General features: G+C 45.2%; 1 protein-coding gene across 11 annotated transcripts in view; it reads right to left on the reverse strand.

Annotated features, from left to right (window-relative positions):
- The window catches only part of AOPEP (aminopeptidase O (putative)), a 341,245-nt gene that overhangs the window by 244,761 nt on the left and 80,056 nt on the right, over window positions 1-16,428 (reverse strand). The window lies entirely within an intron of this gene.

Below are 16,428 nucleotides of genomic sequence, written 5' to 3' on the forward strand. Positions count from 1 at the left end.
AGGGTCAGAGAGAGAGGGAGACACAGAATCGGAAACAGGCTCCAGGCTCTGAGCAGTCAGCACAGAGCCCGACGCGGGGCTCGAACTCACATACCGCGAGATCGTGACCTGAGCTGAAGTCCGACGCTTAACCGACTGAGCCACCCAGGCGCCCCTTTCCTTCACTTTATAAATAATAAATAAATCAACTGAATGTCCTCTATACGCCTGGTACTGCGTAGCGTGCTGGCTGTGATACAATTCAACGTCAGGTGAATATTTTTCATAGGTGGTATTTTTTCATTCCAAAGGCATGGCTTGCACAAAATGCTATCTTGGCAGTGCCCCAGGTTCTCGGTGAGAGCCATGAGTGCATGATAACCCTGGCCTTGAAACAAAATGCAAGTTAGTTTTCCCCAGGTCTGAAGTTACTGTGAAATTCTCCCAAATTTGGACTGGGCAGCCCACGCTGTGGCTCACGCTACACATCCTTCCGTTCCATATGCCATGGAAACCCAGGGAAGGACCAAGGGAAGTGTGCGGGTGACATCAGGGAGGGCACTGGTCACCCAAGACTCCCAGGAGGCACTCGCCAGGTAAGAGACTTCATTAGATCCTCCAGGCAATCGAGCTAAGAGAGGTTAACAGCTTCTTGAAAGGCTTGAATTCAAATTCAAGGAGCATCAAAGAGCTTAGAAAAGTAGTTAAATAAAATGAATTTCCAGGAACATGTGCAGACCAGTCTGAAGTAAGGAATGATGAACCATGTGCTAATAAAGTAGAAAAAGGTGGCCATAACAATCTTTAAATGGAAAGCAAGACAGCTACCCAGCACAGTTGTCAAACATAAGGACCTGGGATTAGTGAATGAAATCACGGCACCGGGGAGACATGGCTCAAACTGCAGCCTCCACAGTCAGACACCCTGGTTGAGTTTCAGCCTTGTAACTTGGGAGACTGAGCAAGACCCAACTAGTCTTTTTGGTTTCCTCATCTATCAAATGCCAATAATACTAGCCTCCACCCAGCAGCGGTTGTAAGGCTTACATGAGACAGACACACATGAAATGTCCCCAGCAAGTGCTGGGCCTAGAATTAAGTGCTCCATAAATGGATCTATATTCACCAAGGAGATACACTTTTGTAGCTTCCTGGGCCTGGTTTGGACTTTCCAATTTCTGGGCAATGAAGAGAACTAGAAAGTGATCCAGAAGAAGGCAAGTGAGATGATTAAAGAAAAGGAAAACAGAAATTACGAAAAGGAGCTCGGTAAAACTGTTGGGATTATCTAGGCTGGCAAAGCAAAAGCTGGAACAGGCTTAGCAAGAAAGCAAAACAGCAGTAAGGCACCCCGTTATTCAGCTTGGGGTGACCAGCTGTTCTGCTGCTGGAGTTCGGTCACGGTAGGACGTATGTTGCTGCAGCAAGAGGAGCAAGGGTTAGCTATAGAAAAGGACTCGCTTATAGTTTTCTTTTTATGAAGAGTCATTTCCCTTGGCCTCAGAGTCAGACAAGCACGAGTCTATTTCTCACCAAACCAGACATCCATTTGAGAGCATAGGAAAAATGACCTTCCGGCTTCTAACAAGATCACCACATCCCTAAAGGGGCCTAGGGGTCCTGCCAGGTAGGGGAAGTAACACAAATGGCCAGTAGCTCCCCTCACTGTGCTCTCCGAGCCTCTGAGCCTTTCTGTGATGGCTCTCTTTGTCTGTTCCCCGCAAGTGATGACTGTCCTTAACAGTGTCACACACAAAATATAGTGTCCTGCCCAGCCAGGATCACTGTATTTTGTGTATCTCTGGTAAATATGTACCAGGGAGGTCAACAGGCTGAATGCTTGTGTGTGTGTGTCTGCGCACACGCAGCACAAAGGCCTGCAGTTCGTATCAATTTTGAATCCACTAAGATGGTTGCCCTTTAGAGATTAAAAAAAAGTATTTGCTATGCTAATAAAGAACATCTTCTGAATTTGTTCTTCAGTGTCATGCCTTATTAAAGCTGAGATAAATCACATCCCTTGCTTACCTCCCGTTGATGTCACTGAAAAAAATTAGATTATTCTAGCCAACATGAAACCATAATGGGGTAGCTGCCTAGCCTCTGCTCACTATTTAAAATTGAGTTTTGGGTGACATGCTCTAGAATTATGTGGGGGGTGGTATATGGACATTCATCTGGACTTAGAAAAACATGTCTCAGCAACTCTGCCACAATTCAACCCATTCCTTGAGAAGCCGGGAAATTCGGACACGTTTGGTTGTTTCCATATCCCACTACTTTCCACTTCCCTTTCTGGCATTTCATTCCACTTTTTCTGTTTTCGGATCATGCTTGGCTTTCTGCCCAAGCCTGAAGATTAAAACCATTTAAAACCTTTAAAAATCTCTGTCTTCTCAACATCCTCCTATTTACAAAAAAGAGCCCGCATTGGCTTTCCCCTTTATTTTTCTCTCTTACAAGGTTAAAAGCATATTTCTCCTTTTCCTCTTTCAAACTTTTTGACTTGAAACCTACACAGCAGCACTATTTTATAAGACGGGTTGCTGACCTTTTGGCCTGGGCTCAGCCCGGCCCCTTGCCTGCCCACCTCCGTGTCTCTGGAGTAAACACCCGGCTGCCGAGAGCCCAGCTGTGGGTCCCTCCACCAGCTACAACCATTCACTCAACACCAGGGCACAACCCAAATAAATAAAACCAACAGTCCAAATTGTATAAACAATATTTAGTTCTCTTAACCAGAAAAATAAATGGCATTTCTTAATGCGGTTGAAAAGAGATAGCTATTAAATGGGCTATTTAAAAATGTCAAACATGTAGGTTCATTTTTAAAAAAGAGGCTCTCTCTCAATTTCCCAAGTTACTGAGAATGGGATGAATACATCTTTAAAATTGCTGAAATTAAGAAATCTGAAAAACAACATCATTACCAAACACTGAGAAGGGATCATCCATTGTGGCTTGGGTCTAAAGGAACAAGAACCTCACCACGGAATGTTAGGTTTGAGGTGAAGATTATTATTCTCGTTTCCATCCCTGCTTTATTGCATGTAGGTTCCTCCAAGTTTTGGAGAGCCACACGGAAGTGCTGACATTTGACTGCTTTTGAAACTTCCCGAGAAACTTCATGTGGTCCCACCTGTAGTGGGGGATGAATAAGATGCAGGCACAGCCCTAATTCTCACAACTAGCAGGCAAATTAATGGAATCTCTGTGCATTTACTGACTCCTCAAAATGCACCAAATACTCAGTGCAGCATTGTTGACAACAGTAAAATACTGGGGGGAAAGCTCAAAGATCTGTATTTTGGAAAAATAAAAAGGGAACATCCTCAGAGTAGAACACCAATGCCACTAAGTTTAAAAAAAGAGAGAGAGAGAAAAAAAAAACTTACTAAGACTTACTGGTAGAAAGCAGCCCAGGATGTAATGTGAAGTGATAAAAAGCACAGAGTAAGCAGGGTGTGTGTGTGCTGCCTCCTTTTGTGTAAGGAAAGGAAGGGGTGGTAATATCCATACAGTTTTACTGGGTGTTATTGCATTTGCATGAAGAGACACAGGAAGTTATATAAAAAGCTAATAAAAGTACCTAAAGAATGAGGAATGAGGTATATGGGAACAGAGGTTAGGAACAAAAATAGAAAACAATTTCACTATAGAAACTTACTATTCAAAGGCCTTTTAAGGTTGATTCCTTTGCAAAAGTATCTTGAGCCATTCCCATTCTGGCCTACAGGATTATCTCAACCAACACAGGAGAGTACTACTTACAAAATGCTGTGTGTGCTTCTGGGAGAGGGGCCTTGGGAAGGCAGTCTGAGCAGGGCTGGCATTCAAAGCAGAGCAGAGCAGGACATCACCCCGCCCCGCCGCTGCTCACCCCTCTCCAGCCTGGCCTTCTTCCTGATTCGGAGCCTCTCTGGCTCCATTTGGAAGTGGTGGGGTGGTGACACAGGTTTTTTTTGGAAGTTTCCATCACATAGTCCTTTCAAGCATAGGTCAGATAATGCCTCCGATACCACCGAGAACGGACCAGACACTGCTGCCTCAGGAGTGGACAGGGCTCCATCTCTGATCCAAAAGCCACAGGAAAAGGGGTCAAGGACACAGAGCTTTCTCCAACTGCTGGACCCAGAGCCCCAGGGGGCTCGGACAGTCCAGCTGAGTCCGGGTGGGATCCCAAATCCCCAGAAGTTCAGGATTTCTTTTAGATGTGGAAAAGGAACTAAGAAATGAATGTGACCTGAATCAAAAATGTCTGCTGGTTTTATTCTGCTGCCATCTTCAACTTTTTTGGGGAGGAGGAGAAAAGTTAATATGTGATCTACTAAAGTTCAGCTACATCCTTGAAGGGAGACCTAACAAGAATGTAGGCGCTACTCTAAAATGCTCCACTGAATTGAGAAATTCCATTTGTACGGTCTGAGTAATCTGGGCTCAATAACTCTTTGTAACAAACCATTCATGTTTTCATAGTACCATGGTAACTTATCACACCTATTTTTATTTTTTCCCTGGAGCTATTACTTCAGAGAATCATGGACATCCTGGGTTGGTAGGGAACCTTAAATTTTGTGATTCATACTAGTAAGCAGCCTATCATAGAGGTGCTTTCTGATCCATAAAACTACCAAATGTCTCCAAGCCTACCGAAGCAAGGGACTGATATCTGCCAAGAGCCTACTATGCACCAGCTGTTACACGTGATCTTATCTGATGCAAACGGGAGTCCCGGAGGTGAGCAGCCACAGAGATTTTACAAACGACTAACTGGGCCGAGTGTCACAACAGTCAGTGGCACAGCTGCATGACACACAGTCTTTCCTCACTCCAAAATCTGTGTCTCCTTCCATCATCTACGTCCCAAGGACGGAAGGACTGATATAGGCTCTGAAAAAGCGTGCAGTAACAGCACAATGGTTCAAAAGGCTAACCAAGGAGAAATAAACCACGGGAAAGGATATTAAGTGCACGTCTTGCCCCTGCTTAAGCTCACAGTCTGTGCATGGGTCTACAGGTTTCTATTCCTCACCTCAAGCAAACAACCCACCATTAGAATCCACTTGCCCTTGGGGCGCCTGGGTGGCTCAGTTGGTTAAGTGACCCACTTCGGCTCAGGTCATGATCTTGCAGTCTGTGAGTTCGAGCCCACGTCAGGCTCTGTGCTGACAGCTCAGAGCCTGGAGCCTACTTCGGATTCTGTGTCTCCCTGTCTCTCTACCCCTCCCCTGCTCACACTCTGTGTCTCTGTCTCTCAATAATAAATAAATGTTAAAAAAAAAAAAAATTAAAAAAAAAAAGAAAGAAAGAAAGAAAGAATCCACTTGCCTGATGCCTCAGAGGCCAAGAGTGACAGAAGCCCAGGTCCTGATCCTGGCTGTCGGCACCTGCTGAGACTCATCGCCCCACAAGATAAACTCCTGGGCCAAGCAGAAAGCAGAGCTTGCCCTGCCGGGGGGCGGGGGGAGAATGGAAAATCATGACAGGCGCTGGGCAGACAGGCCTCTCTGAGTAGGAGGGATTCCATGAGGAGAGCCACGGCAGGGCTGGTCCTGAAGGTAGCTTCGGGGAGCCTGTGACAGCTGGGCCATCACAGGGCTGAGAGCTTGTCTGTGAGGATCAAATGACAGAATATATGCACGAAGACCCTCCGCAAGCTGGGAAGAGTTGGTCAATGGTATTACCATGTAAGAATTGGATCCCAAGTTGCTCAAAGCCACTGACTCACCTTTGCAATCCTAAGGTCTAATGATGCTTTGTCTGTACATGTGAAAAAGAAGTAGCCCTTGTAAATTCGTCAGGGCCCTGGGTTGTAAATGATAGAAAACCAACTCAACCAGCTTGGACCAAACAGAGCCCCGTGGGAAGGTTCGCAGACCCACGGGAAGAGCAGGGGCACACACATGAATGCCATTTCTCGCCCAGATTTCTGCTCCTCTTCCATTCTGAGACCAGGCTCCTCCTGCTAACAGAGACCCAGCCGGGTCACTCCCACCCCACACACTCCTCAGCCCCCTCTGCCCCTCATCCCCGACTGGGAGATCCCAGGGAGGAACTCATGCCCGTCTTAAGGTTCCAGTACACAGGTGCCTCGGGGGAGAAGTTATGAACATGAGTAGCACGTGGCTGTGGGAGGGAGGCACTGTGAGGTACAGCCACGGCCTGGGAAGGTTCCTGGGGTCTGAGGAGGACAGGCTGACAAGCACCAGTCTCCTCTCAGACCCTGAGTCAGACCTCAGTGAGACCCCCTCCTCTGGCCACCTCTGTGAACACATCGTGCTGGTGGCAATGCTGGTTAGGTGACTGTCTAGATCTGGGCCTCTGGAGGAAGTATTACAGAGCGAGAAGATAGACACTTGGTCTTGAGTCTTGACAACAAGCACCTTCTTTGTCATCTCTTCTTTTAGAAATGAATTTGACCTGAACCAAAAATGTCTGGCGGTTCTATTCTGCTGCCTTCTTCATCGTTTTTTGGGAGGGGGACAGACTTCCTTCAACAACTTGGGGCCTCAGACATGGAAGCCACAGAAGAGGCATTCCTCAGGTGAAGAGCCATCATCTGTATCCTCAAATAACATGAAACTACCCCGGTGCTGGCAGGCACGAGGCTGGATCCAATGGGCTCCTTTTGTTCGTCCGTTCATTCTCCTCACCCCAAGTTCCAGCACCACCATGCACAGCTCAGAAGCAGAGGGGAGACTCGCAGTTGTAAAAGATAAATTTCAAACAGATACAACAGAGGTGACCCTGGACCACATAGGTAAGGTAAGACTCCTTCCCAAACATGTCTCCCCAGATAGCACTGAAGCTGAGGAGGTGCCCCCACCCCCTGCCCTGGGGAAGGGGGCCAGGCTGCAGGGTCCTGGAGGCTGGCAGGCTTTCTGGGCCCGATTTCCTGCGGTGGCCTGGGGCCTGAGCCCCCTACCAGGCAGTGTGCCCTGCTGAGCTCTGGGGCCCATAATCTCTTGATTGCTTGCAGCTCTGCAAGAAGATATCAAAGCCAGGAAGAAACGGTTTGAAGCCAAACAGAGGGGTGAGAGAGCAGGAAAGGCTGATTGGGGGTGGAGGGAGTCTGGAGGGGATGGGTGGGGAGGGCCTGAGGGTGGGGAGGGTTAGGCCAAGGGAGAAGAGAAATCAGAATTAAATGAAAACAGTGTCTGTAGCTGGGCCCCTTTTAGTAAAGTCCTGCCATGCATGCATTAACCCTCCATCGATGAAAACAAAATCCAGGGACCTGGGGCTGGCCTGCTGGGGCACATAAAGCTTAGGGGATATAATATCTTCCAGGTGGGTGTGCCCAGAAGCACACAAAGGTGCTTGACAGGTCGTTTAAAACTGACTGTCAAGGTCAAAACAACACCACCTGCAGGTACAACTAAAATGTCTTCATCCATCCCCTCCTCCGGGTTCTCTGTTGTTGTTTGTTTTAAACCAAAGCACAGTTTGAGCGGCAGACAAGCCTGACAACTGTTCAAACATATGTACGTGCAACTTATTAGCTTGCAAATGGAGGTATCTGGAGGCTAAAAACAAGGGGTGGGGGGAACAAGTTAGCTGCCATCTCAGAGGGGGTGAGGGGAGGGGGTCTCAGTTGTAAATGGCTGGGCTGGAGGGATGAAGGCCTTTATCCACGGAGCGTGCTCCTGATGCGGTATTTGGAAACGCTGTTTTGCACTGACGGTGCGCTGAGCAGAGGCGGTTATTATGAAAGGAAGGGGCCCTTGCCCTTGAGATCTGTTTATTTTGCAATTAACCAGGACTAAGAGAGGCCCCTTCTGAACCTTCTGCTTGCGGGCCTAAAATTTAAACGCCCACTGCTGCCTAGGTGCCCAAGGAGTACAAGAAAATCCCAAGCTTATGACTAACTAGCTCTTACATCAAAAAGAAAATATATGTGTATGTAAATTGCTAAATGAAATTGAATCACCTCCACTCCTGTTCAGCATAAAAACTCAGCATAAAAACCTAATTAAATCAATGAAGGTTAGGGCTCTAAGACACTCTGCAGGCGATTCTAAATCGGCCCCTTCCTTTTTCCTGGGATCCTGGCCTGTCACTGGGTTCAGCTCCTCCAGAACACCCCTTCCTTTCGAGTAACAGACAAGCAGGGAGCCTTACCACGGAGCATCCCTGCTATCCTCGTTCCTCAGTCTGACATTCTCACCTGAGAGAAGATGGCAGGGTGTGGAGTCTCAGAGCTTCCCAGGAGAATTTCACCTGTCCAGAGATGCCTGCCAACCCTGCACAGTCCCCAGTGCACACACTGCTCTCTAACACCTGAGCAGAATCACCTGTGTGGACGTGTTAAATTTGCTGATGGCAAGACCCCACTGCAAACCCACCGAATCTGAGTCTCCGTGGTGGGACCCAGGTTCTAGGGATGCCAGGGCTCTAGCCAACCCACTAGATGCAAGGAGAAATAGAAACTCCTTAAAAATTTTCTCATCCTATCTCATTTCCATTTTTGTGTGCATTTTAAAGTGTGCCCAAGTATATTAACGCTGTATGAAATGTATATAACTTATAAACACCTGTAAATTCCTCGTGCGGATGACAGTTCAAAAAGGGATGTAGAATCAGAAAAGTGTAGGGCCTCCTGCACTAAACTGTGAGCCCATCTTCCTCACTGTGATAAAGCAAGGCTCTCACCAGTGCCTGACACATGGCAGGTCCTCAACTGACACTGACACTGACACAATGAAAGGTGGATTCCACAGCCAGCTGTACAGTGGGCTCCAAGATATTTTGGAATAGAATCCCTTCTCAAAGTTCTGTTTTGAGGAGGTTTTTTTGAGACCATAAGAGGAATGTACACTGTAAAGGAGAATCCCTGGGCACATAAGGAGGGATACTGCACCTTCTGGCCCATCTTCAGTAGGCACATATACACCAGGATATTAAATCAGGATAATAGGATATTAAAGGCTTTCTTAGAAGTCCTCCAGCAAAGACTCCATTTTAACTCTGTTTAATCCATTCATTTCCTGAATTAATTACACCACAGTTCCTTTTCCCACATTATTAACATTCCACAAAACTAGTCTTCCTTGGAACCTACTGTAGAAAACCCTAATTTAGACTAAAGGTCTCCTACTTCCTTGCAGCCACAGAATCACCAGCATTCATCATACCTGTCCATTGATATGCATCTACTGAATGAATTCTTGGCTTTGCCCATCCAGGCCTTTCCACCTGCCAGCTTTCAATAGGATGTTCAGAAATTGCACATGTGTGATAAAAGCCAGGAACTGCAGCTGGCTCATTCTCAAAGCAGGTTCTCAGGGTCTCTTCTTGGAGTGGACCAACTCAAATATGAGGATCTGCCAACCACAGTCTCCACAACTCAGCAAGCTGGCCTCTAAGGAATAAAGGCCCAGTGATGGGCCCCCAGGATCACAAGAGCACCCCCTCTTCTTTGCCCATCCCAAATCCTGGCTGAGGAGCCCAAGTATCATTCACACTTTCCTGAAATGGAATTCTAAGTTTTCCATTTTCTGGTGAGAAGGGGAGGTGGTTATTTTCAGCAAGCTAACTGGGAAAGTGAAGGGCAGATCTGGCATTCTGTCTTCCCGGAACAATGTCTAGACTTTCTGAGGAGTCACCTCTATAAATAGCATGGTTAGTTAACTAAGAAATATAACATGCTCTACTCTGAGCTCCACTCGGGTTAAATCAGGGTGAACTTTTGCATTGTACCCGCAAGTCCCACAAAGCAATCAATTTCTTAAAAAGTAATCCATTTTCGAAAGGATCACATCTTTGGCCTTTTAAAGTGAATACTACTTTTTATAAAAGGTAGCGAGCACACTCTTCCAGTTACATTTCAGTGGTGGGGTAAAGTGACAATCACCCACTTTATGCACACAGGCCTCTGTGGCTCAGATGTCGGGGGGTTGCAGGTGCATATTGGCTGTAATACAACAGAGGCAATGTTCCCACCAAGCAGAGCTATTCGTGCATTGTGCCTTGCTTGAGGACTGTTTCCAGAGTTGGTGTTTTCCCCCAAAGGAGTCTACTCCATGCCCACATACATATATAATACAGTCCAGAAGCTGGTAGCATTTGCTCACTCTGTGTAGTGGTCTGAGGAGTGAGAACCCACAAGGTGGGGAACATTCCAACTCAGGCAACTTTGCGCACTGAATTCCATTGTTCTTTTTCAGCCAGGGAGTGTATGTTCTATTTAGTAATGACGCTTCTGTGGAGAAATAAGTGGGAGGGGGAAAAAATAAAAGCCTTTTCTTTGCAGTGGAAAAATGGAAAGGTAGTGCCGACTGGCCATCTCAGGCTCAAGGGCTGGAAGAGATTAGGGGCCTATGGAGAGAAGAAGATTACAAATGTAGGCAGAGGGATGATTGCTTCAGGAAGGCCTTTCAAAGGCCTGACAACTTCTCTTGAAGGATGGCCCCAGCAGTGTTCTGTGAAGGTAGGACTGTCAGTCTATGTGTGTGGAGAACAGTTCAAAGAAAACAAAACACTTAAGCCTAATCTTTCAGAGGGTGAGGAATCGTGGCGTAATGATGATAAAATGCTACTTCTGGGTCTGACAAGCCGCACAGCTGTTTGATGGCAAGAAGAAGATTCTGGCTAAGCCAAAAGCTGTGAGTTCACTCTGCTGTTGTTCCAACAGAAGAGAGAGAGAGAGAGCCTGGCCCCAACTTACTCATGTGATCCAGGAATCTGCCTGGTTACCCAGACTCTGTGGCTGCCTCAAAATGGGCCCACGGTGAAAGCTGAGTTTCAGGTAGACTCCATGACACTAGGATTCCCAGGGAGAGACCCTGAAGCAAATACATACACCTCAGAGAGGGTTCCAGAAAACACTCACCTAAGTCTGAACCCCAGACTCTGACAGCCATCCCGTGATGAGGCCGTTTTACTTCTCTCTCTGACGTGCTGGCTTTAAGTGACTTGGAGGCATCATAGATCCTCCTGCACCTGCGCCATGAAGAACGGAGCACACATACACCTTCTCACTACCTGCCCCACTCAGTATAAACTCATATTGTCAAAACTAACCAAATAATCACGGCCAAGGGCTTTCAAGGTCTCAGAAGAATGTGACTGTAGGAATACCAGTTTCTATTTCAAGAAAGAAAAACAGAAGAACTAGAACATGTTAGACCCTTCTCTGTAAGACAGTATGGAAAAGAAGTCAGATAATTTTCTCAAGAAGAAAAATGGAGATCAAAAACGAAATGGAGGAATGAACACAAAGGAAGCCACAAAGGGGACACTTGTGAGCTAAGCCTCCTTGCGTGGGACCTCACCACTCACCCACATGTTGCTTGTTCATCACTATGGCAAGGGCTGGCGTGCCAGTAAACACAGGATTAAAGTCTTTCAGGAAAAAGAGAAGGATGGTTCGAGCTGCTTTCTATCATTCACACCCACCTACTTGAAAAAACACAGACGCGTTATGCTGGAAAACACGGGAACGAAATGCCCCTTCAAGACATTTTTAAAACCAATCCACTCAAAGAAATTTGAGAATTTGAGAGTTTGGGAAACAAACAGCAACAACAAAGAAACAAAACCCACACACAGACCCCCCAAATCCTCAGCACATCAGAGAGAGGGGAAGAGCTGGCAGCCTTGGTGAACAGAAAGGTGCCCTCATTTACGGCTCAAATCAGATTCCTGAATGGAAGAATCACTACAGTTGCATCCTGCATTGAAACCATGGGGTCACATCCCCTAAAATTTAAAGGGCTATTTAAAAATATGGCGGTTTCGGTTTGCGGGGAGGGGGTGAAAAAATTCAAGTAGAAGCCAACAAAGAACAAGCAAAGAAAAATTCCCAAAGCTGTGAAACCTTGCTACTTAAGATAATGACAGAAATTTATGACTGCTTCCTTCCCCGGCAAAAAGGAGCACAATTAGAAGGCTGAAAACAACAGGCCCTTTGTACCAGCATGTTATGTTTTGCTTATTCTATTACACACTGGCTGGGAGATAAGAATAAACAGGACAACACCCTGTCTAACCCCAGGAGGAGGGGGTGGAGGGAAAGCTGGTGACGTTCATTCTTGGGCATGTATGTGCACACCATTCATTCCCAAATTGAAGTACTTGAGAAAATTGTGCCTGCAATAGTCAGGAACTACTTTAAGCACCCAGAAGCCTTTTATTGCACAATCACATCTTTTAGGATAAGCCATGTATAATAGGGAGCTTTATAGTTTTTCTCTGCTGTGAAGTGCACTGAAGATATTTAAGTAATTAGTGATTATTTCTCTATGCTCTTTATCGATCCTATTTTTGTTCAGTCTTTGAAAAACTTAAAAATTAGGATGAGTAGGGGCACCTGAGTGGCTCAGTTGGTTAAGTGTCCTACTCTTGGTTTCGGCTTGGGTCATGATCTCATGGGTTCGTGGGATCGAGCCCTGTGTCAGGCTCTGTGCCAAGTGTGGAGCTTGCTTGGGATTTCCTCTCCCTCCCTCTCTCTCTGCCTCTCCCCCTCAAAGTAAGTAAGTAAGTAAGTAAGTAAGTAAGTAAATAAATAAATAAATAAATAAATAAAATTAGGATGAGAGCATATAAACACAGCCTCCTTCCCTGGATCCAATGTGTCAAAAAAGCTTGGAAGGAATCAATCAGCCACTGGGAAAGGCCATGTGGTGGCCTGAGACTGTGTTCTCTCTTCTCCACAAGAGGAGAGTTGCCAGTCCTTGCTCCAGGTGTTCTGATGCCCCGCGATGGAGAATTCTGCTCAAGGACAGCAAATGCTAAGCCAAGTCAGGTTCTAACTAGCCAATCACAAGATGGTATGGCACTGTTGGTCCTCACAAAACGGAGAAAAGATCTGACTTCTCTTGCAGCTCTCTCCCCATAACACCTCACTGCCTGGAACCATTAATTCCCCACTCAATCTCTGCCATTTCTTGGTCGCTCTTCCTAGTGCTCCTCATGAGGGTGTGCAGGTGGCTCGGTGACCCAAGCACTGAGGGACCATGGAATCTCCTGGCACCCAAAATGAGTTTATGGAAGGAGCTAAGAGAAGCCATTCTAAAAGCTCACTGCTCTCTTTCTGCCCCTCGAGCCCATTTCAGTGTTTCTCATCTCGGGGCCTTTGGACCTGCACTACCTCAGCCTGGTGGTTGCTTTTCCACCAGACCGTCACAGGCTGGCTCCTTTCTGTTCTTCTGTCTCATAGCAAACATCACTCTTTAAAGAAGTCTTTGCCTCCCCACCCTAACAATCACCCTGTCACTTACTTGGTTTTCATTCTTCATAGCACACATCTTAGTTTCTTGTTTTTAAGTATACGATTTTCTCCCCTTTCTCCTTACCAGCATGTAAGTTCTGCAATGACAGAGATCTCATCCATCTTGTTCACCCCCATAGACTCAGCATCTTAAATCCTACCTGGCACACAGTATGTGCTTAATAGAAATTTACTGAAAGGATGACTAGATAAATAAATAGGCAAACAATGGTCAGACAAACAAGACAATCTGCTATGAAACCAGTGGAAAAACAAGTCAAAGCAGAATTGTCACCTAATGTCAACCACAATGCCACTGTATTTTTTTTTCAATTTTCCAAGCCGAACCAGGGGTGAAGCTACATGCAAACAGTAGATCTGAGAAGGAGACTCACAGAAAACACAGCTTTTTTTTTTTTTCAGTGCTCTAAACACAAAACCGCTCTGAAATGATGGCAGAAGATTCTTGAAATTCAAATAGAGGAGGAAAAAAATGTATTTGGATGTCAGCAAGGTAGTTCTGCCAACCTAATTATGCCCCGTGACATGTAATTGTGAACCGCTGAAAGACAAATGGCAAAGCAAAGCATTTATTATAAACACACACAGAGGTAAGACTGAGGTGTTAATTTTTAAGCAACTGTCATCAATCTGGTTCCAGGATATTATTCCATTAACATTATTATTATTATAACAAAGAATGTAAGCACGATGATGAGTTCCTTTCATGTATTTCTCAATACCTGGGAAACGAGGCTTACTCGTCAATCTCTAGCTGAGACACCTGAGAAAAACATGAGGACACAATGAAAATGGCAGAACACTAATTATACCCACACAAAGAGAGTGGATCTATACATTGGAGATTCACTTAAAATGCATTCACGTCTTTGGTTAGACACCCTATTACTCAATCCAAGAAAGGTATACTCCTTATATGGCAGATTCAACCTCTATGGAAGGCACAAGCAAAATGAAACAAACAGAAAGCGTACACGCACCAAGTGAGAAAATTAAGGGAATGGGACTAGTCAGTAGTGTCTCAGGGGCAAACCGGTGATTCTTCTCAGAATCAGAAGAGAACGAAAGCATCTCTCCCTGGAACAGTGACTGAGAAAAGGAGGTTGATAAGTAATGGCTCCTATTATATTAAAGGTGACCCAAAAAATGAGGTGCAGTTTTTTCTTTTTAATTTTTGTTTTAATGTTTATTTATTTTTGAGAGAGACGGAGACAGAATGCGGGTGGGTTAGGGTCAGAGAGAGAGGGAGGCACAGAATCCGAAGCAGGCTCCAGGCTCTGGGCTGTCAGCACAGACCCTGACGTGGGGCTTGAACCCACAGGCCATGAGATCATGACCTGAGCGGAAGTTGGATGCTCAACTGACTGAGCCACCCAGGTGCCCCTCTGAGGTGCGGTTTTGATAGATGTTCTAGTTACTGCTGTGTTTGAAAAGCCCGCCAAATTCTAAAACACTGTGTACGTGTCGTTTGCCTTCTTATAAATTGATTTGTCATTATCATATGTTCAAAGTATCATATTATATAAGTGTGTTTCTCCCCACTTTACTGAAATATCAGAATCAGGCTCCAAACAGACTCAGAGAGGAGAGTTTTAAGATTTTTCCATACAAACTACGATATGTAATATTTGAAATACAGTAGAATCTTTATGGATATCATCCAAAATTTTTGAAAACTCTTGAAAATGGTTACCAACAATTTACCCATTTTAGTTCATGTGGGAATGTTTAATGCCATTCACCAAAAAAGAATACTACAATGGTAAAAAATGGTATTCATTATGATTAAGACCTAATCACTCGAGAAGTCCAGAGGTATGGAATTTATGATCTTGCTTACATGTTTATAAATGTGGACTCGGCAAAGAACCATTTAATCTACCAAGAAATCCTTTGATCTCTAGTGCATTGCAATTAACAGGACAATGGCAAGTTTCAGTGCAGAGGTCTTTTTGGATGGCTCCTACTACACTTGGGATTTCTCTGTTCCTGTTTAGGGTACAGGGCTGACCTACAAGACTGTCATTTTTTGTTCCAGCTTTGCTTTTACAGAGCCCCAAGCAAAGCCCTGACCATAAATAAGGCAGCAGGGCCCCCAGAGCCAGCTGAGTCATAAACCCCACTCACTCGCATGTGGCTCAAGGTGTTGGGATCCCGCGAGAGTCAAGCCAAGCAAGTGGAATCAATTTAGGCCACAGTTAGGAAAAACAGAGTGCTCCCCCAACCCCTGGCTGGCAGTGGAAGATACACAATCCCCCCTCCACAGCTCAAATATGGGGAACCGTAACTAAGCCCAGGAAAACATCTAGACCAGGGCAGACTACTTCCACAGTCTAAAAGGGAAGAAAAAAATGGGGGGAAAATGATATTTGACAACCAACCACAAAATTTTAAATGTACGGGTCTCCTGTTTTTAAAGCATAAAAACGGTCTTGTTGCTGCTGAGTTATAACCATCACATTTTCTGACATTTGTGCCCAGTACCATTTGGCCTTAGGGTTCTTAGGCTTATTGCTTTCAAAATACAGAGCAAAGCATGTTTAAGTCACTTTAAATATCTCAAAGAGCAGCAAACCCACTGCCTACCTGCTTGGGCACGCAAACTCGAAAAGAGAGGCTTTCCAGAATGGCCTGCAGGTCAACAAATTCTGGTTTTGGCAGACTGCTGTCAGGAAGGAGCTACAGAAAATGAGGTCCTCTGTACGAAAAATACTCTACCTTTGGTTCCCTCACGTCAGAACTTGGAACTGTTAGCAAACATGCCCTGAAAAGCTACAACTCTCATAAAGTGCTAAAAACTCCCAAATAAATAGAGCCCCTCAAAACTAGGTACAAATGAGAAACATTTAATGAACAACCCTTTCTTCGCCAATAATTCTGCTTAAATTAAGTCCAGCAGACTCTTCAAAGGGACCAAAGAATCCCCCTTGTTAAGACAAATTCTATATATAGACATCCAAAACAATATTGATACACATAACCAAATATATATAATTATCCTAGTTTCTACGTTCTCATTATCTTCATAAATACAGGATAAAAATCAGCCAAAATGACTTTCTCAGACCTCCTCAAGGATGAAGACTAGCCAGCCAGCTTTAAAAAGTATACGTATGTAGTAAAGATCAAAAGCAAATGTTCTGGTCAGTTCTTTTCTACTCATGGGTCTTACTAAGAATCTATGCAGTTTTCAGGGAAAACACCACAAATGACAGCTGTTC

Source organism: Acinonyx jubatus, chromosome D4, assembly GCF_027475565.1.
Source record: "Acinonyx jubatus isolate Ajub_Pintada_27869175 chromosome D4, VMU_Ajub_asm_v1.0, whole genome shotgun sequence".
In the NCBI taxonomy this organism is placed as follows: domain Eukaryota; kingdom Metazoa; phylum Chordata; class Mammalia; order Carnivora; family Felidae; genus Acinonyx; species Acinonyx jubatus.